Genomic DNA, 24,532 nt, shown 5'->3' on the forward strand with positions numbered 1-24,532 from the left:
GCAGTTGGATATAGTGGAAAGGATTCTAATTTTGTGATTAAGTGAGTTGGGTCTTAACTCTGCCACTAATGCATTCGGTGAACTTCAGCTGACCTTTGACTTGCTTTTCCTCACCTGTAAATTGGAAGACACAAATCCAAGAACTGGATTTTTGGATTTGTAGTCCCTGTCAACTCTAGAAAATGAAGCATCTCATTTTAGAAGAGTAGCTTCTCAAATTATCCTATAAGTTAAATATAACATTCAGGAATGGTAGTAAAACATGCAAAATTTCCCCAAGGATGTCAGTTACAACTGGTTGTGGACAACTCTTTTGTAAGTCAAAACTTTCCATCAGTGAGTACAATGCTTTCCAAGTGAATCGATCATTTCTGTTGTACAATGTGGGAATCCGAAAATATTTAGATAATTAGCAGCTTTTAAAAGATATTTATGGACTCTGCTTCTGAAGGCAAAATATTGAGGCTATAACTAAGAACATTTAGATAGATTTGGATTTCATCTGTTTAAATTTAGCCCTAAGCTTTTATCTGAATTATCATGGATTAAAACTACAAACACTTGGATACCTCAGCCTTCTGCTTTACCTTGATTATGTATTTATTTCACTTGAATTGTTTTCATCAGTTTCATTTTAATTGGTCATAACTTGTGTTGCTGTCACCCCAGTGATAAACGAGGGCCTTGGCAGCTTGTATGTGCCGGGACATGATACTACTTTAAAGACTTTGCTGGAAACCCTGCTTATTTCTAAATACCAGTTACAGCTTATTTAGACCAAGTGAATTTGTTCTCATATAGTGTAGGCCAGAAGTCATAGTAATTACTGTCATGATATAATGATGCTAATGTTTTATTGTCATCATCTGAAGTGAATGATGAAAGCACATTTGTTAAATTGGATCTCCTTTCTAGCTCTGTGTGCTGTCCTTATACGTCCTGGACCGCGTAGGAGATAATTGGGCTCTTTTTTATTCTCTGTGGTGGTGGCAGAGGTTGAACTTGAGATATGAAATCAATATTATCAGCCAGAGGTGTGATTTAGAAAAAAATGATATGTTATCTACTAGTTCAGATCAGTAATTGGTGAGGAAATGCTGTAAGGAATATCTGTTTCCTCATACAGAGTAGCTGTCTATTTTTATTGAGATATAATTGACATATTACATTATTTTCAGGTGTACAACATAATGAATATTTATATTATATATATATATATATATATATATATATATATATATATATATATATATATATATATATATAAATGCTTACCACAGTAAATCTAGTTAGCATCCGTTGCCACACATAGTTAGAAATCTTTTCTTGTGGTAAGAACTTTTAAGACCCCCTCTCTTAGCAACTTTCAAATATGCAATCCAGTAGTATTAACTATAGTCACCATGCAGTACATTACATCCCCAGGATTTATATTTATTTTATAACTAGAAGTCTGTACCTTTTGACTACCCAGAGTAGCTTTTCTGAAGATTATTTCATAACATTTAAATGCAAGCAGAAAAATTTTATAAAAACATCCACTAGGTGGCACTTTATAATTGTGTTTAGAATCAGCCCTGCAGCATTCTTGACTAGAGGATAAAATTGACACAGAAAATGTCTTTCTCTGAATGTTGGGTGTTCATGAATATCTGGATTCATATGAACTGTAAAACAATCCTAAAGGGAAAAGTTTTTATCAGCGATTTTGTCGACTTGCCCACTCTTTGTAAGGAATGCTTCTTCTACCACATCCCTGGTACATTCTCAAACAGCATGACACTGGTAACCTGTATTAGTAACGTGGGGAAGCCTGCTTTCCTAGCCATTTAAAAGTCTTAACTTTATATAAAATATGACAAGCATAGAAAAACTGATCCTTTATTGGAATAGCTATCAATTAGAAAATAATGTATGTTTTTTCTGCCAAAAACAGGACATGGTGCTTGTAACAGATATAGATTATATATTTAGTGTGGTTCCAAAGTTCTTTTTAAGATAAGGTTCTAAGAAGCACTGGCCTGGTTCTGTGGAGGATTTTTACTATTTGAGTTGATTTTTCAGATAATTGTTAATATGCTAATAATCTTACTCTACCTAGTGCATACAAATTTATGAATGGTTTGGTTAATCTCCATTTAGCCAATTAGTATTTTTTAAAAGCTTATTCTTTATGAAAGCTTATAGTACACCTCAGTATTTTCTTACTTTTGGTTTTTAAAGTATTTGTATTTACCAAAAACTTACCCAAAAGAAGAAAAACTCAATCATAATCCTGTTATTCAGAGATAATATTGTGAACAATTTAGTGTTCATTCTTCCAGGCTTTTGTTTTTGGTCTGCGCATATATAGGCACATATTTTTATTTAAAAAATTATATTCTTTTATCTCATGAACCTTAAGTTTATCTCAAACATCTTTTCATGTCAATAAAAGGATTTTCATAATATTCCTTTTTAACAATCTTTTAAACTAATCTCCCGCTGTTTGTATTTTGGGTTCCCTCGATTTTTTCCTACCCCTAGAATTTAAAAATGCAGAGGTATTCCTTTACTTGTAACATTTACTAATAAAAGCACTGTATTAAAGCATCATGGGTCAACCTAGCACACAGCATCTGTTTATAAGTAAGTTCTCAATATTGAGTGAATTTCTTACTTTCTGACTAATATGAAGTTAAGGATTTAGTAGTTGTTAATTGTAGTTTATTTCAAATTGATCTGAATGTTTATGTTCTGTGATTAATCATAACAATGATAATTATACTAAACTTTCATACTCTATGCAAGGTGTATATACAGTCACTATAAGCAAGTTAGGTTTTTAAAAATATTATTTTTTATTTTGGGGGTAGGTAATTAGGTTTTTTTAATTTATTTACTTTTTTTTTTTTTTTTTTTTTTTTTTGATGAAGGTATTGGGGATTGAACCCAGGACCTTGTGCTTGCTAGGCATGTGCTCTACCACTGAGCTATACCCTCCCCCCTGCAAGTTAGTTTATGTACATACAAAGTGGTTTAATCCTCACAATGTGGTAGAACTATTATTATCCCCCTTTTATAGATGAGGATGCCAAGGCACAGAGAGGTTGGGTTACTTGCCATAGGTCACACAGTAAGTTGTTTATTGATCCAGGTCTATGAATCTAGGAAAAAGCAAGAAAATCCACACTGTTAACCTTTCTGCCAAACCACATGAAGCAATAGATACAGACAAAGTGGAATTAGGCAGTGGAATTATGAATTTCTTTCAAAGCTGTATTTAAGGGCTTCAGTTTAAAAAAAAAATACTAGAAATTTATGTGGTTCTTTTAAAAATGGTATCAATATCTTCAGATTTTCTTACTGAATATGATACTGGACGTTGAAAGTTCTCGATATAGATTAGAATTATGCTACATAGAAGATGAGTTATTTTGTGAAGATGACACAAAGATACCTAATTTTTAACTTGTTTGGAATTTATAGACCATGGTAATAATTTAATGTATATTACCCAAAATTTAGGCTCATGGAATTTTCTGAGCTTTGATTCAGGGCAGGCTTTTGTCCAGGGCAGACTGCTCTGACAGATGAAGCTGCATGGCTCATGAACATTTATTAAGTAACTAATATGTGCCAGGAACAAAAATCACACTGGGCATTCAAGACAAATAAAAGGTAGCCTCTTTAAGAAGTGCCTGAGGTGTGGCCAGCAGCATTGGAAAGATTCCCAAAGCAACAGATTTCTGTAATAGTGCTTGGTTACTTACTTTGTGTCTTTATAAAATGAAAAAAAATAAAACAAATGAATAAGCAAACAAACAAAAACAAGGAGATGTTAGTATAGTCCAGCATTTCTCTTCCCTCTGAACTTGTCCTGAGGTGAATTTGTAAAAGCCCCTCTTACCTTGTTACCATGTACTTAAAATTCCTCCACAAAGAGTCAGTCATTAAAAATGACTCACAAAACCATTTTTTAAAATGTGTTAATTTATTATATATTGCTTGATGCTCCTTGTCTCATTGGAACAGCCCAGACTATGACAGCCTGGGAAGAATCAGCACAGACATTTTAAAGCAGAAAGTCTGGTAGCAGTGAACAGCTGCAGTTAGAAAGTTGGGTCTGAGTCCCAGGGATCAAGGAAGACTGGGAGGAAAAAATGTATAACAGAAAGTAATTTAGGATTTCAGATGCTTCCTACTGAGCCCATAAGTATTAATGTGCCCATAAGGTTTGTGGGCACTGATGAGTCTGATTTTTGGATGATGGAGAGCAGAAGAGGCCAGACTTGCTCATTGATCACATGGGACTGTTTGGTTCTTAGGAAGGTCTGGAAAAGTTTTTTGCAGGGCAGAGTTGAAGGGTGGCAGAAATGTGAATACACCATTCTTCCCTGTTTTAACTAGAGCAGACTCATTTAACGTCATTTACCGTCTCAAGAGTATCTCTTCCCAAGGCAGAATATCCTGAAATCCAAATGGGATTTCAGAAGCCCAAGATTGCTAAAAAGAGACCAAGGAGTGCAAGTGGTGGTGGGCACACAAAAAGCAAGGGTGAACTGGTTTTCGGATGAAATGAGAATGTTGATTGGCTTGACTTCGGCGACAGAGCAAATTATGAAAACTTTAGACCTTGCTGAACCTGACGAGGAGGCTCGGTGTTTATCAGAAACTACTAAAACCACTATTTATGTAATATTTATAGGAGACCATTTGAGATTCTATTGAATTACCAGGTCTTGTTATACCAATTTTTAAAAAGCCTCTTCAGCAGTTGACGGTCCTATAGGACCTGCTGCACATGTAGATAAGGGAGGCCCTCGTGCTTCAACTTCCACACTCAGTGACTATTCAGTTCTTAGAATTAAAAAAAAGTACAAATGTACAATTCCAGATAACTTTTCATTAAGTGAACAAATTGGGTCTTTGTTGCACTTCAAATAACTGACTAGTGGAAGCATCATCGTAATACGAATAAGTAATGCTTTAGAAACCTGTTTTGACAAGGTTAAGTCAATTTAGATAGCTCATATGTAATCAGCACAAATAGACATAGAAATATTAACTGACAGATGTTTTATGACATAAGGGTAAGTGATCAGGGGTTACATAGAAAATATTTAAGCTGACCAAGGATACCTTAAGAGTATAGTATGGGTGAGCCTCACATATTCCTGAAACGGGAGGGGTGGGAGTGGGTTGATGGATGAATGTCCTCATTGAGGGGAAAGCCCTATGACGCTTGTTTTGGGGGAAGAGTTTTAATTAAATTAGCTTCAAAATGTGAATTTTTATATATTGGGTTTATTTAAAACAATAATTCTCAATTCCCAGGGAGTGTTTGGAAATTTGTGGGGCATTGTGTATCTCAGTGGCTGGGGAATACTACCACCTGAGACTGAGGGTTGGGGATGAAAGGATGGGGAAGGAGCTGAGGTGTTTGCTGACTCAGCAGTGAGTGAAACACTCTTGCCTGCTAAAGAACTTCCCCACCCAAAGTGCCACAAGCATATTCACTAAGAAATGCTGATTTAGAGTAAAGGATATTCGTTTAAGTTGAGCAAAGCCAGGTAAATAATTGGAAGTTTCTGCTCTTCAGGCTCTGAGGATGCATGCCACATACATAAATAAGGTGGGTGGAACTGTAATCCTGCAGAAATTCTGGAAGTTTCTATGCTTGCTATTTTATTAAGTTAAATTATCTTGTGGATGGTTTTACTCAGTTGTTTAACTGAGAGTAAATTTTATTTCCCAGTCTCAGAGCAACGCTAGCCACAGGGTGGCTGTAGATACAAATTCCCCAAATCTAACACCTGCTGACTCTGAAAGTCAGTCTAGATCACCGAGGAGGCTGCACCTATAGCTAAAACAGGTCCTCAGCAGCTACTGATAATGTAATCAAATGCAAGGTAAAATGACACATTTTCAGCATTCTTTATATTGGTGCAGTGCAATGAAATCCAAAATATAATTTATAGTTAATGAGGGGGAAAAATCAGGTTTTGTAAATGTAGTACATATAAAACTAATTTTGTTCCTCTGTTTTTAAAAGCAGATGTTGAATAAATTCATGCAGATGTTAGGAACATGGATAGGGGGTGAGTAGTGGTTGAAGGAAAGAAGCCTTAACTTGCTAGAAACCTTTCATAAAGAAGGAACAATTACTTGCTTTCTTTCAGTGTTTTGTTATTGAGATTACTGATGATCCACCATGATTTCTTGAGCCATCTCTGATATTTGTCTCCAAATTTAGCTATTTCTAAGACAGTGCATTCATTCCTTTATCATTTATTGCATGCATTCTTTGTAGTAAATATGCTTCAGTCAAGTGTGGAAGACAAATCTGCAAACATGAAAACTTCTATTCAAGGTGATAATGTCGCAGTAGCTGTGTAAAAAAATACTGTGGGACCCAAGGAATACATTCTAGCAAACCAGCTCTGGCCTTTGATCATAGTATGGAAATCACTTAAGTTACCTGAAAATGAGACAGAACTATGTCTCTACTCTCCCACTAGACCCAGAGCATTGGCTTATAAGCTAGGTTGCTTCTGGTATAAATAGACAATGGGATTTTTAAATTCACTCTTAATTAGCATATGATATGTTGAGAGTCTGCTTTATTTCTCTGTATATAGTCAAATATATGCTTCACTTCTTAATATTTAAACTATAGAACCTTCTACAATAATTGAATTACAGACAAAAAGGCCCATTTGCTGTAGTTGCAGTCATTATGTAGTGAAGCAGTTAATTTTGAGCAAGTGTTGAAAAGATGTCACATGGTCACAGTCAGGATCAGAAAGAGAAAATGACTTTCCACTGCAGCATATTGATTTGGTCCCTCTGAATCCTGGTACTTTGTTCTCTATTAAATTACATTTAAAATATTTGATTTTAAAATACCTTATTGGCTTTCTTTCTTGCTAATAAAATAATACATGTCAAAAACACTGAAAAGCATGAAGACAAAAATGGAAGTCACCCTCGATGCATATACCATTCCATATCCATTGTGAACAAAACATTTTGATGTTTATTATTCCAATGTTTTTTTCTAGGCATAGATACAGTTTTACGGTTTGTTTTCTTCTAAATTAGAATCAAGGAGTATAAATGTTATTGTACATACATTTCAGGAAAGATTTTTTTTTATTTCTTGATTTTATTATCTAATTCCTCTGCCCTTTCTTGTTAAGAGTTTTCTCCCTATTTAAATGGTGTTTTATTTGTATTTCACAAAGACAATGGGATTCAGGGCTTGATGTACTGTGGAGGTGCACATATAGTTTAGAAATGTATGCTTCTTTATGTATCCCCTGTACATCTGTAAAATCACTGCCATTTGATAAAGATGGGATGCAAATTTTTCTTTTCAAGGGAAAAGGAAATAGCTGTTTTGCTAGGATATTGTAAGGACTTATTGATGACATTTGCCTGATGCCGACAGATAGGATGACACTTGATTATCATTCTTTAATTATGCTTCCTAGGATGTTACTGCAGATACTGTGAGTCACTGTGTGTGCACATGCTTAGGTGGTTAATGCTACTTTCAAAGCTAAGCTATCAGGCTATCAGTCAAGAATATACAGAGTGCTGACTTTATGGATGAGTGTCAAAAGTTAGATTTGGCTTTTGAGGTCATGTTCAAACAAAATCATATTTTGTGAGAGCATGGAATGCTATCCAAGTTCAGATAGCAATTCTATAGTTTCTATCAATATATCAGCTCTGCATTTTGAGAATATGTGTGTATATGTGTGTGTGTGTGCGCACTTTAAAAGCATAGTTCTTTTCCATGGAAGGTGTTCTTTTTCTTATTGTTTGGAAAAATTCTATTGTTGTAATGGGGGCTTTTAACCTAGGATTACAAACCTTCTTTAGGGTTCAGTTAGACACTATTGTTTTTCTCTGCTAACTGAACTTCAAGGACTATTAGTTACCAAAGATAAGAGCTTCCCCCATAATTTTACCATGTTAATGTCTCTTGTTTCCTGTTTATAATTAAAAGATCCACAACCAATAGCTATCAAAGTTAAGGAAATATTTTTGAATAAATGATGATATGATGCTGAAGTGTTTATCTCTCCTAATTGCTTAAAATGGACCCTGGAGACACTAGGAATATTTTTTCTGTTTTAAAATAGGTTTGTTTCATTATTGAAGCCACATATTACCATTAGACTTTTGCTGTAATAGAAAATGTAGAAGGTCAAGAATAGGTTTCATTTTTAAATATGAAACTTAAACTCTGTTCAGGTTTAAGACCCTCAAACTTTTTCCTTATAGTTGCAATACATGTTTTATGGAGGCAATAATTGCTGTCCAAGGAAATGCTAAATAACTCTCCAGAACAGTCTGACACCACACAGAAGGAATAGAGAGGATCTGCCAGGTGGTCAGATGAATGCTGTTACTGTGACAAGTTCTCATATCGTCATAGCAGGCAGAACTGTCCCAGGCAGCAGCAGTGGCAGAGCATAAGCAGCTACTTCTAGGCTGACAACTAAAAGCTAATAACTCATATGATTGAATTTCAGGAAACATTTTTCCCATAGTTGGGAGTGGGGGTGCCTAACTGAATTATCAATGTCAGCTATGAACAGTGAGAAAAATGCTTTTCCAAGATCAAAGGCAAATATCGTATTTGGAATTTGTTCATGAAGAGTAACTTTGCAATTACAAATATACTTTTAACTGCAGTATTTTGTTATCTGTCTTCAAAGGAGGACTGCTTGTTGATAGGCTACTTCCTGCCTTTCATCTTTTTTTCTGACTATGGACAAAGTGGGGAAAAAAGCAGCACCATGGTAGTGGCGCTCCTTTTTTATGAGCTGTTTTAAAATACAGGCAACTGATTAAGGTATTTTAGAAATTAGGTTGGCTCTCATAGGAATGCAGTTCTAATTCTGTGGTAGGGTCACTACAAATGATTTCCAGCCAGCTTCCTGCCAGATCAGTAGCAGAGATTAGTGGTGTAATCTGTAGAGAAATAGGAGAATGGAAAATAAGAATTTACCAGCTTTAGGAGCCAGGTCCTTATATAGACTGATAGGAGGCTGCCAGAGTGGAGAAGCAACTTTTATGAAGTAAGAATTCCTCCTGACAGGGGACAGTATCTGACAGGGGAAATACACTGATTTGTCAGCTTGACAGATTCTTGTTCTTGGAATCAGCATAAAGCTACCTTGATCTGCTTAACTAGAGGGTATTTAATCAAGTGCATGCTGCAAAGGAATGTTAAAGGTGGTAATGTGGGCCCACATTAGGCTAGTTGCAAAGTCACGCTTGAACAACCTAACTAAGATGCTTTTTGTAAACGAAATTGAAGGAGAGGGAGGAAAACTCATCCAGAATTGAAACTCATCAAAGTTTGCTGAAAATTACATGTGAAGGAAACACCATTCCCTTTCTTTCTCAGCCTTCATTTTTCTTCATCAGCTCTTGCCAGTGATGCATCTGTAAGAGGAATAATGCAGGTTATCATGCTGTGAGTAAGGGGACCCTGATTTTCACTTTTCTGATTGCTTGCTATCTGCTGTCAGTAATGCCTTACAGAAATAACTCCCTGTGCCCTGGAGCATTCTGACTAATGTTGTGTTTGGGGCAAAAGACCCCAAACCACGGAATCCTTCATCCAGTGTTCCTGATTTTTGTCTAATCGATTGATTTTCGGTTAAAACTCTCAGTGCAGGTTTTTGCTTTTCTACATTTTGTGGCCGCTAGGTTTTTTGTTGGTATGTACTTTTTCTTTGAGGTAATTTATTCTTTCAAATAGCAAGGAAACTGGAGAATTGTAAGTTGCCCTCAAAATAGATCATTTCTTGTCTGCTCCATTCTGCAATGACTTCTTTCATTAGGATAATAGGATAAAACTGCCCTTTAGAAGCTTTTCCTGTATCGATCTAGTTCATTTCATAGTGGAGAAAAAGAAAGAAACTAAGAGTTCTTTCTGTTCTTTTATTGTGAATAAACCTGGCAATTTTGAATTTTAAAAATAGCAGTTTACTCATTCGTCTTACTAATAATACAACTTTAAAGCAATTTCAGATTTGTAATGCAGTAAAAAAAATCCTAATTATAATAATTTCCTCAAAAGGGTCCTAAACTCTATACCAACACAGGGAATAAGAAGGTTTAATTTTAAACCCAACCTCTTGTGAACTTTTACAGATCTTTAAATTGATGGGGTTGGACTCTAATTTCTAAGGTCCCTTTTAATTCTAACGTGCAGTTTTATTAGCAAACTCAAATTTATATCTCATCGAATCCAGTATCTAGAAGCAACTGCAAGAAATCTTCTGGTTTGCTTCTCTCCATTTTAGCAGTAACAGAGTCCAACTTTTATATTAGAATAACTGTTCATTCCCCCTACCCCAAACCTGTTAAAAACTGTGTTTAGAAGAGTTACATCTTTTTTGGTGATAGGTATCTGGCCAGTAATTTCTGCCTGCAGTATGTTCAGGGAGCATTCCAGACAGGGTTTGGGAACTGTAGTTACAGAGTTCCACAAGCTAGGTAGTTGTCACTGTTCAGCTCCTGTTACCTTTATGAACAGACTAGTTCTAGATCCTGTACCTGTTGTCCCCCACATACTTTGCTTTATCCCACCCAGGATGTGAGATTGGCAGTAATAGAGGAGAAATTAGGACTTGGGGTTCCATCTAGCTGTTTGGTAGCAGTGATACCTCTTAGATGAATCTCAGAATTTTTGAAAGTTGGTATAATATATGGACTCCAGGATATTTGGGGAATAATAAATAAAGCAAATTACAGTTGTGAAATTCTTAACTTACCATCCAAAGAGTAGGGGGGAAAACCACCCAATAAAATATTTATCTGGATTCTGTTAGTATTTATTTCTCACATAAAAATTATTAAATGTTCTCAAGGATATTTAATAATACAACCCTTATAAACTACCAAGATAAGGCAGTGATTTAAAGGCTCATAATGCTAATTACAGTGAAGTTAAACTATACTGAGTCACTTTAGCAGTACATGGTGTGTGTCACTTGAAAAAGAAAATCACAGGTTAAAGCTGACAAAGGTAATCATCATAAGTTTTACTTCTGAGCACCTTGATCTTCAGAGGACTCAAGAGGAACCTTTAAAACTAGTCCCATTTTTTAAAATGTAACAACTACAGAGTTTGTCATTTTCCCAAATGCTTCCAGAGCCATCTACGTATGGATGAAGAAGTATCAGACAGCAGTGTAGTGTGGCAGCTGCACCACTTGAGTCTGAATCCTGGTGTCCAGTGCACTAGTATCCTAGCTGTTTACCCTGGGCAAGTTTGCCTCCAAGCCTCAGTTGCTTTTTCTGTCAAATGTGGATAATTATGCTTCCTAATTCATAGAGTTGTTTTGAGGAGTAAATGAACTAATAATGGTAGGTGGAATAGTGCCCTGATACATAATTAAGTCCAGAAAGGAAAAGATAAAAAGCATATTTTGTATACATGAAAATTCCATTTTCAGTAGTAAACCCATAGATCTTCCCTTACAATAAAAGTGTGGTTTACTAAATTCAAAGTAAATTTCTGAGAAGTGTTCATTGTTTTTATTACACAGCATTCTTTTTGACTTTGTACATCCTAAAGATTAGGCATAACATATTAAAATGGGCATATGATGACTGAATTTCTATGACTATGAACCTATTGTAATTTTTAGATTAAAAAGTAAATGTTTTAAACTGTGTGAAAGATATGTGTTGAAAGAATATTGACAAAAGTTGCCGGGACTTGGCACAATTAATAATTTAGCACTTTCAGTTGTCAAGGACAGCCCCCTTTGTCTACTGTTCATATATCAGGTGCTTACGATTCCCATTAATCTTTCTGTCCCCAAGGAACTCCTCAGTGTTTCAGCTAGTTCACCTCTTGGCACATGAATGGTTTGGATTGATGTGAAAAGAACCAGGATTTAAAGTCCCAGATTTGGCCACATTTATTACCTGTCTCAGCTGCATATTGTGGTGTTCAAATTTTCCGGTGTCATAGGCAGAGTTTTGCTCCAGATGTGGCTCTTGTGATTCTTAATAAATACAAAAGTAGGGCAAAGGTGGTTGAATCCTAACCAATATGTTAGGAATCTGAATCTCCTACTCTCTGAGAATTTAACATTTCCACAATAAAGCATACACTAAATTATTTGTAAGGCAAAAAAATTACTAGGGGCCTCCATGGCCTTGATTTGAAGCTGTTAGAAATGACCTTTTCTTTTAAGGGAAAAAAAAAAATTCCCATACATTCTCTAAAAAGATGTTGGAAAGTCTTATTTAAATGTTGGAGACTTTATTTTTCCTAACAAAACATATGGAAAGTATTTAAAATGTCAGTAATTAAAAACAACTTAGTGGGGATATACAAAATTCAAAATTGTATTCAATTTTCAAATTATAGAATTCAGTGTTAATTAATGGTGGAAGGGTTGGCGTAGACTATGAGAAAAGCAATGTAGGAAAGAGATATACAAAACAGCTGTTGCCATTTTTTTAACCCACCTATACAGGTAAGAAATTGTCACCAATGTAAAGGCTGTGTCAGGGGCTTTGAAAGCTGACTTATTGTGTCTTTATCTACCTGCTAGGAGGTGAGACGGGGGAGTGGAGGCCTATGTAAAGGAGAGGAGGGACTCTGCAATACAGCCTGGTCTCAGCTGGAGTTACTGAAGTAAAATCATAGCAGAGAGTGGTAATCATGGGCCTTCAAGGTCGTCTAGACCAACCTTTTGACACCCAAAGACCTTTCACAGTTTTTCTACTTCATCAATTGCTTATTTTGTCCTTGAGCAGGTCTAGTATTGAATCTTTCTCTTTTTGTGAAGTGAAAACCAGGACTAGATGCTGGGCATCCTTACTCTTAATCTGGTTCTGTTATTGGGCCCATGGTTCCCGTCTTTTCTCTACTCAAAAACTCTACAAGCAAGAGGAAAAATGCGTATGAGAAGCATGAAAATGTTACGACACTTTACGCCTGTCTCAGGTCATCATTGACCAGTTTCTATGTGAATGTCAACAAAATCCCAGTTTAATTCTCCCTTAAGCATTGCTTTCCCATAAAGTCCCAGCCAATTATTAAATCAAGCCTGAGGTTTCAGGAATGGCCAGCCACCTGACTTCTTTCCAACTTCCTCATCCTGTGGAAAGCTGCAGCCGCTACTCCAGCCGCTACTCTTAAATAACAACACAACAAGGATCTGAGTAGTTCTTTTCAGGAATTTTTCAAAGGACTATTTTTGCTGATCCCCAGAGTAAGAGAAGCCAGGTCAGAGTTGGCAGAGTTTGCAGTGACAGGAAAATCCCACAACCTGGCATTCACCCTTGGCATTTCCTCAGTAATGTGTGGTAAGTTTAGCCACTAGTTATAACGGTTAACAGTGGGATGAACTGAGATCATCAAAGTGAATGGAGAATAATGTCTTATTATTGTGTACTGTCTGCTCCCAAATTGGACCATATTTGTTGGCACTCTATTGCATGCTGTCTGGTTCCCAAATTATTTCTTTACTATATAGATCTTATCTCACCAGGTGTTTTATTGGTCCAACTCATGTTTTATAATCAGTGTCATCTCTCTTAATGCTAGTCCATTAATAGGTCCTTATAAGGTTGATTTGGAATCAGGAGGTCTCCCTAGAGGAGCTATGTAAGAGCTGTAGGAGGAATTTGCCCACTTCTCAAAAACAGATTTGGTTGTCACCGAATCCAGACAGCTGCAAGCAGAATTCTTTGACTCCTCAATGAACCTTACCCTCCAGTTTGAGAAATGCTATAATGCGATATAAATAATACATCTGATATTAGCTGTTAGAGTGTGACTCTTGGTACACATCAGACAATGACAGGTTTTTTTTTTCCCCCTAAAATTAGGCAAGTATGCTCAATCAAGATAGAGCATATTTTATTTACTCCCGTTGGTTTTTTTCAAATTCTTACCCCAACTTACTTTTATTATCAAACTGTTATGTTATTACATATTTTATAATCCAGAAAATAACTTGGGCATATGTAAGGGCTTTTTTTTGTATTAAATATGTTCTGAATTTTTGTTTATACTTAAAAATATTTGCAACAAACACAGGAAGTTGTATGTTGCTCTGGGATTATATGGCAGATTTGTAGTACCCTTCCCTTACATGTTGTGTTGCTCATGGGAATGACAAGCTTTCATGATGTGTATTAAGCTATAACCTGCCTATTGTCTTCAATGTAGAATGCTGAACTGAGAAATCAAGTTGTTTGTTCCACCCTGCCTCTCAGAATAATTAACTGGAGATGCACATGCTCTCCATCAATAAAGCATATTTGTTTTGAAAGACACAACCCTCATGGGCTGTCAGTCATAACAACTTCAGAGAGCATGTTAGGAGCTGCAACATCAATATTTACAAAATGCAAAGTGAAGAAAAGTACACTGAGTCACAGATACATATGCTTTGTTATTCCCCTATTCCCTCCCTCCCCGATGTATATAGTATGTCTAAATCCATGTGAAGCACTATTTTGAGATATGAATGGAAATTTGGGAATCCTCCAGCTTAAAGTAAAGTCTAAGAGACTAAAAAAATTGCAGAAAAAAAGGCTTGTAAAATGGAACTACTTTTCCTCCCAAAATAAATGTATTGATTAAAAACTAAAATCAGTGATTCAGTTAGGAGGAAGAAAGTAACTGTGCTTTGGGATTAAAGTCCAGAGCCTTTAGACTGTGTCCTGATTCTCCCCCTACCCCTCTTCCCTCCCAGTGACATTGGAAAGATTATGTAAATCTCTTTGAGGCTTCTCTTACTCAGCTGTAAAATGGGATTAATTATACCCGTTTCATGGGATTGAGTAATATTAAATAAATTAACGTATGCAATAAGTGCTTTTTAAGTTATAACATGGTACCTAATTGGAAAGTAGTGATTAAAGTAGCCCAGGTTTTTATAGCAGTATTGATTTTTCCTATTAGAAATTATATTTAGAACTTATTAGTGAAATGTACCCAAATTTCTATTACAAAGAGCTTTATTATAAAAATCAAAACAGAATTTCTTAGATATGTCAGCAAAATAGCTTCCATCTTTGAAAAAGAAGGTGAGAGAACAAATAGTGTGGGCCTGTGGGTAGCACTGTAACCCGTTGTTGGCATTAACTCTTGTGTGTAAGTGAGAGCAATCCCCCCTGCTCGCCCTCTCTGCGTAATGCTCTTGTGCAAATATGGAAACACTTGGTTAGATACTTGTTGCAAAGTACTGTGGAGATGCTAGCTAAAAAGGAACTGAATTAATGAAAAATGGTCTCAGTAGAGTTAAGAGTCTTAATTGAGGGGAAAAATGATACTAAATTTGAAAATTCCTGGATTTAACTCAATACTTGGAAGACTGCTTCTCCCTAAAATCAGCAAATGCCATGCGTTTATGATATAGAAAAGCGTCTTAAGTGATTTTCCAGGTTTATTTGGTTTATAATTCTTTATGGAGGAGCTTTGCTCTCTTTATACTATAAAGCATTTCCTTTGTGTTTGAACAGGATGCTAGAAGGTAAAAATTCGGCCAGCAGAGGGAGCAGATTTATGTAAATTAGGCTTTAAGAAAAATATTATAAGATGCCTCAGTAAACATGTGGATAATGCCTTCTCATACTGTGCTTTGAGAGAAAAATGGAAGGAAGGAGGAATGAGTTTAGGGTTGTACTGAAACTTCTAGCTATTTAAAAAAATTTTTTATTATTATTTTTAATTTGGGGGGGTAATTAGGCTTGCTTACTCATTTTTATTTGTTTATTTGTTTATTTATTCACTGGAGGTATTGGGGATTGAACCCAGAACCTCGTGCATGCTAAGCATGCGCTCTACCACTGAGCTATACTTGTCTCCCCACCTTGTCTAGCTATTTATATTCTCACTTTGGTAGTTTTTAAAATGGACAAGAAAAACAAGCAAATGGTATACAAATAGGAACTTGTTAATTCTATGAAATGAAGAACTTTTTAAAACAAATGTCATGAATTTAATACATTTAGTAAATTTTAAAAAAGCTTTCAGTACTTGGCATTGAAATTAAAGCACATTCAGACGAAACACTTTAAAGGAGTATAACAGCTGAAAGAATACAAATGGAATGGTCAGGGCTCTGAACAGGGCACTGTTATGACTCTGAATCAGCAAATAAGCGCTTTTGTATCATGTGTATTAAGTCAGAAAATTGGAATGTATTTAAGAAAAAATTTTAACCAAGTGTGAAGCAAGTATAAAACAAACTGTTTTCTGCTTAACTCTAGTTAAACAGAAGCTATAAATGTATCACAGCTCCCTGTGTATTCTAATTAATTTCCTTGGCAAATGTGCGGTCTGATATAAAATCATTTAGTTAATGCATTTTCAAGCACTTTTTATTAAATACATAATATATTCAAGGCAGTATTCCAAGCATTTGGGAATATAAAGATAAGCAACATCCCACCGTCTTAAAATGTATAATTCAGTAAATGACAAGTTAACTCAATCCTAGTATGCCAAGGTGTAAAGCAAGTGGGCGTTTCAGAAACTAGGATAAGCTACTTCAATAAACACTAAAACTGCTAAAATAAGAAATATCAATTCTTCTTTATGTTGTGGAAAAAATAAAGACTTTTGTGGCCATTAAAACTGAGAAGTTTTGCTTTATTTAAGAACTAAATTTAACACATAATTTGCCATCTTTTTAGAGTACGAAACAGTAGCTTGGGAAAAAGAGATTTCCAAGTAAAGGTATCATAGATTATTGTTTCTTAACTGGAACCATTGTCTCTGGCTTTGTTTTTTTAAGTTGTAATTAAAGATCAGGATGGTGAAAGCCATTCAGATCTTTTTATTAGTTTAAATTTTTTTTAAGTTAATGTAAATGAAAAAATAATTTTAAAAACTTGGTCATTTTAGGTGGGGTTTAATATATTTAATTTTTAAAGATACGTGCGATCACTCTTCCATTTTAAAAGGCTGTATGTAAACTGGTTCACAGAAGATTATTATTTGTTCAGTGATGGGCACATGAGAAAAGGGAATAGTTAATTATTTCTCTTGTGAGGTCAAGATTATTCATTGAGTCGTTTTGACATTTGCTGCATAGAAACTAATATTTTCAAACACATAAAATTGCCAGGTGTTTTGGTTGGTAGTTTGAGTAGCTATTTGAAGTTGGTGCAAGGAATTTCTGAGATGGAGGGTCACAGAGCAGGAAGAAAAAGCAGGGCATGGTGACAGTGGAGCAGAAGCAGTGGCAAATGAGGAGCAGACCTGGAGCTTTTCACCCAACAAATATTGGCCCACAGTGGGCCCAGCTCCGTGTCAGGCCTTGCAAATACCATGGTGAACATTATACAGCTTCCTGCTCTCTCAAAGCCAAGTGGATATGAAGAGGGAAGCGTGCCATTTCATTGTGACTACTGAACATATGGTGCTGTGGGGGCACCTAGGAAGCACCTCTCTCTCGGACTAGAAGGAGCCAACAAGGGCTGAAGTGAGATCCATGCTCTGCTCTGAAGCAGGGATGAGGGTTCCGCTGCGAGGAGACAGCAGCACAGAGGTCAAGGGGTGAGAGTCCGTGGTGAGTTCTAGGTGATGGCACGTGGCTCAGTGCAGGCAGAGCTTTAAGAGTGCGAATGAAGCAAAGAAATGTGATCCGTAAAAGTAGGTAGGGATGAGGTCAGGAGGAGTCTTGTGCTGTATGAAGGAAGTGGCTTGGGCTTCTTCCTGAGTACACTGAAGGGCTATTAAAGAGACTCACGCAGGAGAAGGACATGAGCAGGTATCTGTGGGGTGGAGAACTGAAGTCAGCTCAGCTGTAGATAAGAAGACCAGGCTGCTGAGCCAGCGTGGGGGATGGAGAGGAGTGGACCATAAATGTAAGAGGTAGAAGGGACAGAACTTGGTGAGAGATTAGATATCGGGGCAAGAAGCCAGCTGCAATGATTTGAATTTATGGTGAGAAAGTAGAAGAGATATGTATATGCTTTCCAGATGTTTCTGTCCAAGGAAGGCATGTCCAGTTCCTAAGCACCAGGCAGGCTCTGGCATACTCCCCAGGGTTATGGTGGAGACAGAGGCCTAGCCCAGGCAAGGTGTTTTCTCTGAGAGGCTGGAAATCAAAGATCTAAGTGTGAATCATGGTGAGGTAGAGAAGCCAGGGCCTGTGACACAGTTGGAATGAGTTGTGATTTCTAGGAAATTAATCCTGGGGTTTAGACCAAGAAGATTAGGAACCAAGTCAATAAATGAAGTGCAAGGTGGAGCCTGTGAATAGTGTTAGTACCAGGCAGGCCAGTTCTTCTTGGCTGCTAGTGACTTGGGGTTAGGCAGTCTCCTGGCCTGACGGCTAGAGGCCAGTTTGTACCAAAAAAGAGGACCAGTTAAAGGAGGAGGAGGTTTCAGAGAAGCTTTAGACTTGAGATTGTGTACAGACTGGCGGAGAAGGTATTAACGAGAAGGAACTGTTGACAGTTCATCAACGGCCCAGGGTAGGAGGAAAGATGAAAAGCACAGACTGGGAGTGAGAGGAGTTGAAATGTGAACCTTGAAACTCTGCCTTTGAGAAAAGGCAGAAGAAGAAAAGAAGCAATTTTGAAATTGGTAGGCGAGGTCTACATATGAAGACCACTCTGTTAACCAGGAGGCAAAGGCATTTTCTTAGAATGACTAGGATTGTGGTGGGAAAGACAGTCTGGAGAAGCGTGGGCTCTGGGGACAGAAGACCGTAGGTTTGAATCCTGGCCCCGCCATGTTGTTTAAGCTTTGTCGTTTTCAGTTGCTTCCTGTTATAGTTATTTTCTCCAAGAGGTATATGGAGGATTAAGGAAATTATTGTATATAAAGTGTTTAGCATGTAGCAAATGTTTAATCAAGTTAGTTATTAGAAGGCAATGTTATTATAATGGTCAAGAACTGGATCCTGAAGCCAGACCTTCCTGAGTTCAAATACGGGCCCCACCAATTACGAGCTAGCTGTGTGACCTTGGACATTCTATAATGTCCAAATATAATGCATAGTTAATCAGGTGATCAGTAAATACGTATCCAGCTTCACTGACAGTAAATGAGAAGATTCCATGAGCTCATCTTCTTGTGCCTCAGCTTCTTGCCGATGTGTTAATTACATCTCACTCACGTCACAGTACATATAATAAAAACCTTTGTTAACTTATAAACGAAACGTGACAAACTGTATGTTATTTGTGCCACAGTTTTCTCATCTGTAAAAAGCAGATTAGAATGGTATTAAAATAGTACCTACCTCTTAGGCTTGTGAGTTAAAAGAATTAGTTAAGTTTAAAGCTCTTAGCTTCTGGCACATAGGAAGCAATATATACATAAACATTATATATACATAGAAGCATTTTACACATGTATATAATTACTATTATTACCCTCACTCATCATCATCAATAGGGGTTGAGGAGAAACCAATAATAGGCACCATGGGATTGGGTGAGACTAAGACAAGTGAAAAAGACTGCGAACGAGCACTGAAGACAGCCGGAGGTTCTTGTAACAGTGTCAGACCACGGGAGCAGCCGGCAACCTGGGGATAGACTAGGGAAGAAAAAATGGTTGGATGAGTTCAGAGCTGGGGTTAATTAACAGACCAGTTATGAAAGGCAAAGAGAGCTGGTGAGCTGAAGGTACTACATATTCTGTTTTGAGAGAATAGTGAGAGTCATTGACAAATGACCAGAGAAGGAAATAAAGAAAGCTACGAGAACATGTTTTCAGACTAGTACTGACAGCTGTTTGGAAGCGACTTAGATTTCATTGTATTTATTATATTGCCTTGTCAATTTGCCTGTTTTTCTTCTCTCTCCTCCCCTCCTGAGCCTTCTGGGTTCTTGTATTTTCTTCTTTGCATGTTTTCTTTTCAAGCCTTATATCTCTTCTGCCTTCTAGCAAAACAACACAAAGAAAAGGCATAATAAGAAAGCAGACAAGTATTGTTTCTATGTTCACTTCCTCACGTATTCCCTGTCTAGCACAGGGAAGTTTGCTCTGCAGATCCAGAAAAAAACATCTGGCATGTTCTTTACCCTCAAGGGTCTCTGTGGGAGGAATACACACAGAATCATCATACATATATTATACAGAAAAATGATTGTTACACAATCAAGTGTCCAAAAACATGGCATATCCATTAAATGTGGATGCTCAAAAAAGGTGCCCAGGAAGGAAACAGACAGGAGCTGGGGAAAATAAAGACAGCGTCTCAGAAATGGGGGTTCAGAGGGGCTTGCCTAGAAGGTGAGAATGGTATGTGGGGTACAAACTAAAAGAGGGAAATGTGTGATGCTACACTTGTTGAAGAATAAGAATGTGGTGACTTTATGATGAAGAATGTAAATGCCACCATGAAATTATGGGCAAACAGAGAGTTGGGCTTTTGTGGGCAAGGGCTGTATGATGGGGAACATGCTGTAGCCTGTTACTGAATTCTCTGTGTAGTTTTTCTTCCCTAAGCCACTTCCTTTGGTGCCTTATCTCTTTCAGGGTAGCTGTTGTCTCTATCTTTAGCCTAGAGCTGTGTGCACTTTGAGGACCATGTTAAGCTAAACATCATGGGGTATGTGTTAGAGATCTTCGAATACACATTCCTTCATAGGTAAGGGCACAGGGACCAGAACTGCCAGTATAGCTAAGCCCTTTGAATAGTGGGTGTCGTATTAGTATTCATGAGAGCATGTAGATAACATCTTGTCAGAGTTAAAGTTTCAGCTTGAAGAGCTACTGCTTTTCAATAAGGAGTGCATTTAAAGACACTCTTTGTGTGAATAGAGTGACTGAATTGCTTCTAAAATGAGAGTATTACTTTATTGAATGAGATATTTTTCATTTAATCTGTCTACAGTTTAGAATTGTCATTAGAATTACAATAAATAGTAATGATTAGCACTCATAGGGCTTTTATCTTCAAAGAGTTTTAAAGTCAATCTAATCTGTCTCAGCGTCATCCGAGATGTACACTTGCTCTTCTGCCATGAACCCTTGCAAGTGTTCACTTTCCAGCCCCTCAGTGCTCCTTTAGGTAGTTCCATGGCTCATAAGCTATTTGTTCTATGGGAACTGCCCAGAGAGTTGACAGATGGAAGGCTTTATGTTAGAACAGCTTGTCCTAGGTGAGCATTTGGGCTGTTAAGTTGGGCTTCCTGGTTATAGTGCCAGCTTCTCCGCTGCTGACTGTGTGGCCCTGGGCAAATGACTTAACCCTCAGCTTCTTCAGCTGAGATGCATCGTAGTACCTGCTTCAGAGAGTTCTTGTAAGGATTAAATGAGATAATGAATACTAAGTATGGGACAAATAGTATTAATAAATATTAGGTGTGTATTAGTGTTGTTTTAAAACTATGCATAGGAACATGTCATTCTGGGAAGTTGTTATATGTGATTAAGTGTAATGTAAGGAAATTTTAAGCCATAAGTTACTTTTTCAGGGACTGCTATGTACCAGGCTCCATTTGAGGCCCGGGTGGAAAAAATGTATGAAACCATGACACCTTCTTCCTAGAAGTTCACAACCTGTTTTGGGGGTGGGGAGGGCACAGTTAACACAGACCGAAGCAGCATGAAAAGTGCTTGACCAACAATGTCAAGTACGATCAAAGCTCTTAAAAGAAGCTTTAGAAGGGAAATGGTATGTGACCTGGGCCTTGGAGGGATGATATCCATTTTGACAGAAAATGGGAGAATTTTAGGATGCACAGGTCTTCAAAGTTGGGGTGTTTGCCAGCATCTTTGTCAGCAGGACCCCCTGAAAGAATGGAAGCAAGGTGTGTCTTGAAAGCAGCAACATTCTCTTGGAAGATTTTTAGCAGGTCGGTCTAATTTGTGTGAAAGCTCTAGGGCTAAAGTGGTAACTTTATCACCATTTCTTTGGGCTGGTTTCTCCTTTTCTCTATAGTCCCTAAGAAGCTCTGAAGCTTTGCAGTCTTAGTTGGACCCAGGAGAGGCCTTACTTGGGGCTAGAATGTATGGTTGTCTAACAGTGAGATTTTGTGGGCCTCCCTTACCTTCCCCTGTCTCATTTGGTCTGAATTTCCATTAATATGATTTGAATGGGGTTTTATTGGACATTTAGGAAACAGTTTAAACTCTAAAATACCCCTGTGACACATTTAAATTTACACAGTGTTTTAAAAGCTGAAGGGTACTGATTGCCTAAGTTGTGAGACAAGAGGGTAGAAAGCATAGAGGATCTTACAAAATTTATGACTGTACCAAGGCACTGACTGTATATCACTGAGATGATAAAAGGAAACTTACCATCTTTCTTTTTCAGTTTCTGAGGCTGGAGGTTGTATCATCTGGGAAGCATGTGGACCACTGTTAAATGGGAGTCCTCTGTGCTCTCTCTGGAACAGCATCTTAAGCTGAGTTAAGCGAGCACCTGCTGCCTGTTAAACCCATACTCCCTCTAAAAAGCTTGTGGGTGAAGGGAGGATTTACTAACATGGAGTGAGACCCTTCTAGGTGCCAGGCTCCGTGTTGGGTGTTATAGAAAAAGTGTTCTCACAGTAGAACTATTATTCAGATTTAACATAAAGAAAGATCAGCAATATGAGTAACTTTACAGCAAGTAATTGGTAGAGGCAGGATTCTCAGTGAGGTCTGTTAGGCTTCAGTGTCCATTTTTTCCCTTTGTTAAATGTGTTATTTGCTTTGTACTGTTTCTTTTATGATATTTCTTCTTTAAATTTCTTGTGCAGTTTGACCTCAGTAAAGGTCTTGATGAATGGGCTTGCTGCATTTGAAGAATATACTCAAGTGAAGTTTTTCCTAATTTATCACCAGGTTGATTTACAGTTAGTTCAGTATTACGAGTTTCTAATTGAGTAACTCATCCTAGCAAAGAAAAGGGAATACAGGGGTTGGTTTGTTTTTATAAGATAAATATTCAGTACAGTTGACCCTTGAATGCAGGGGTTATGTAACTTTACAGTAATCCATCTGTAGCCACGGTTTCCCCATCTGTGGAGTCAACCAGCTGTGGATCACTTAGTACTGTAGTATGTTTTTATTGAAAAAGCTTCATGTATAGTTAGACACTTGCAGTTCAAACCTGTGTTGTTCAGCGGTCAACTGTATTTTGGATAGGGACCGTCAGACTCCATCACTAACAGTCTCAGGAACAATAATTTGATGATACTGAGTCTTGAGTCCTTCAAGTACAGAGTCCACTGACATTAAATGACCTGATTTCAGTTATTCTAGAGTTGCAGTGCAGAAAAAAAAAAGGACTCTTTTTGAAAAAAATCCCACCGGTTGCTCCGTTCATTACATATAGATTGCTAGCTTGATTTGCTTTTATTCCAGAACAAGAAGCCAAATTTTATAATGCATGGGGGTTTTACTGGCAAAATACTTAGAAAGGTAGGCCTCTGCTACTATAAAAAATTAACAATTTTTCCTCCTCCTCATTGCTGAAATAAAATTTTGCCTTCTTTGCCCTTGTCTTTCCCGAAAGATTTTTTTTTTTATCTTTTCTTTCATTCTTGTCTCTTGCCTTCTTATTAAATCTGAGTGATAATCTGGAGCATCATTTCCCCCAACTTTTGCCTTCCTTTCAAGAGTTTGAAAGTAGATCCCTGGAGAATTAAAGTAATCAGATAACTGTAAGTTATTAAAGTATCCAGTTTACAGTTTGAGGTATTTCATGGTCATTACATTAGTTTCACTTTTCTTGACTATTTTTGTCCCAGGGGTACTGTCTCCAGTTCACTTACTCATTTATTCATCTTTCATTTATGCTGAAAATGCTTATTTTTCTCCTACTTTGTTCTAGACCCTAGGGGTTGTCAATCTTATTTTTCCACAGCCCAAGTAGCTGGTTGTTCTCACACATCACATGCCACCTTGGCCTGCATGTCAGCGTTATACATGATTTTCAGACCCCCACTCTGCCCCCAGAAGGAATATCTGAATTCAGGGGAATGAGAGAGATAGGGATTAATTTTGAAGCCATTCTAGCATATAAATATAGTGAATTATCACCATAATTTAGTATGGAGGTTCATATGGTTGCTTGTAACAACCTTCACAACTAACTGATCTTGATGTTCTGAGAAGCCAGATGCTTCTGAGCATATAAAGGTAACTTGTCTTGGATCATCAAGAGAAAGGCCTAATGATGGAGGTAGGATGTACCGAGTAATTATCATTCAACAGAAAATGTGGTGTCTTTAGATATAGCAAATCTTTCTGTTGTATTTCTGGGGAAGAAGAGATTAATTTGGGGAGTATCAGAGAAGATATACAGTATCGTAGTGGCATGGCAGTTATGTAGAAAGAATTCGAGCAGTGGGGGAGGGGGAGGGGAATGTGATTATTTTGAACCTAAAAGCCACATATACTATTCACTTATTTGATTCTTCGTATTCTGTTTTCTGTTTGAATATTGAAATTATACATAAATATATACAAGGGCACATACACTTAAACACATTCACACATAATTAAATAGCATAATCAAAATCTTGGAGGCTGAATGATATATTTTTCTCTACGCACACTGGCAATCACTTTGACCTCTCCAGTTGATAACAG

At 37.1% G+C, this 24,532-nt stretch overlaps 1 protein-coding gene across 11 annotated transcripts in view; it reads left to right on the forward strand.

Moving 5' to 3' along the window:
- Positions 1 to 24,532, forward strand: part of BBX (BBX high mobility group box domain containing) — a 256,911-nt gene that overhangs the window by 132,567 nt on the left and 99,812 nt on the right. The window lies entirely within an intron of this gene.

This window comes from Camelus ferus, chromosome 1, assembly GCF_009834535.1.
Source record: "Camelus ferus isolate YT-003-E chromosome 1, BCGSAC_Cfer_1.0, whole genome shotgun sequence".
NCBI classification, from domain to species: domain Eukaryota; kingdom Metazoa; phylum Chordata; class Mammalia; order Artiodactyla; family Camelidae; genus Camelus; species Camelus ferus.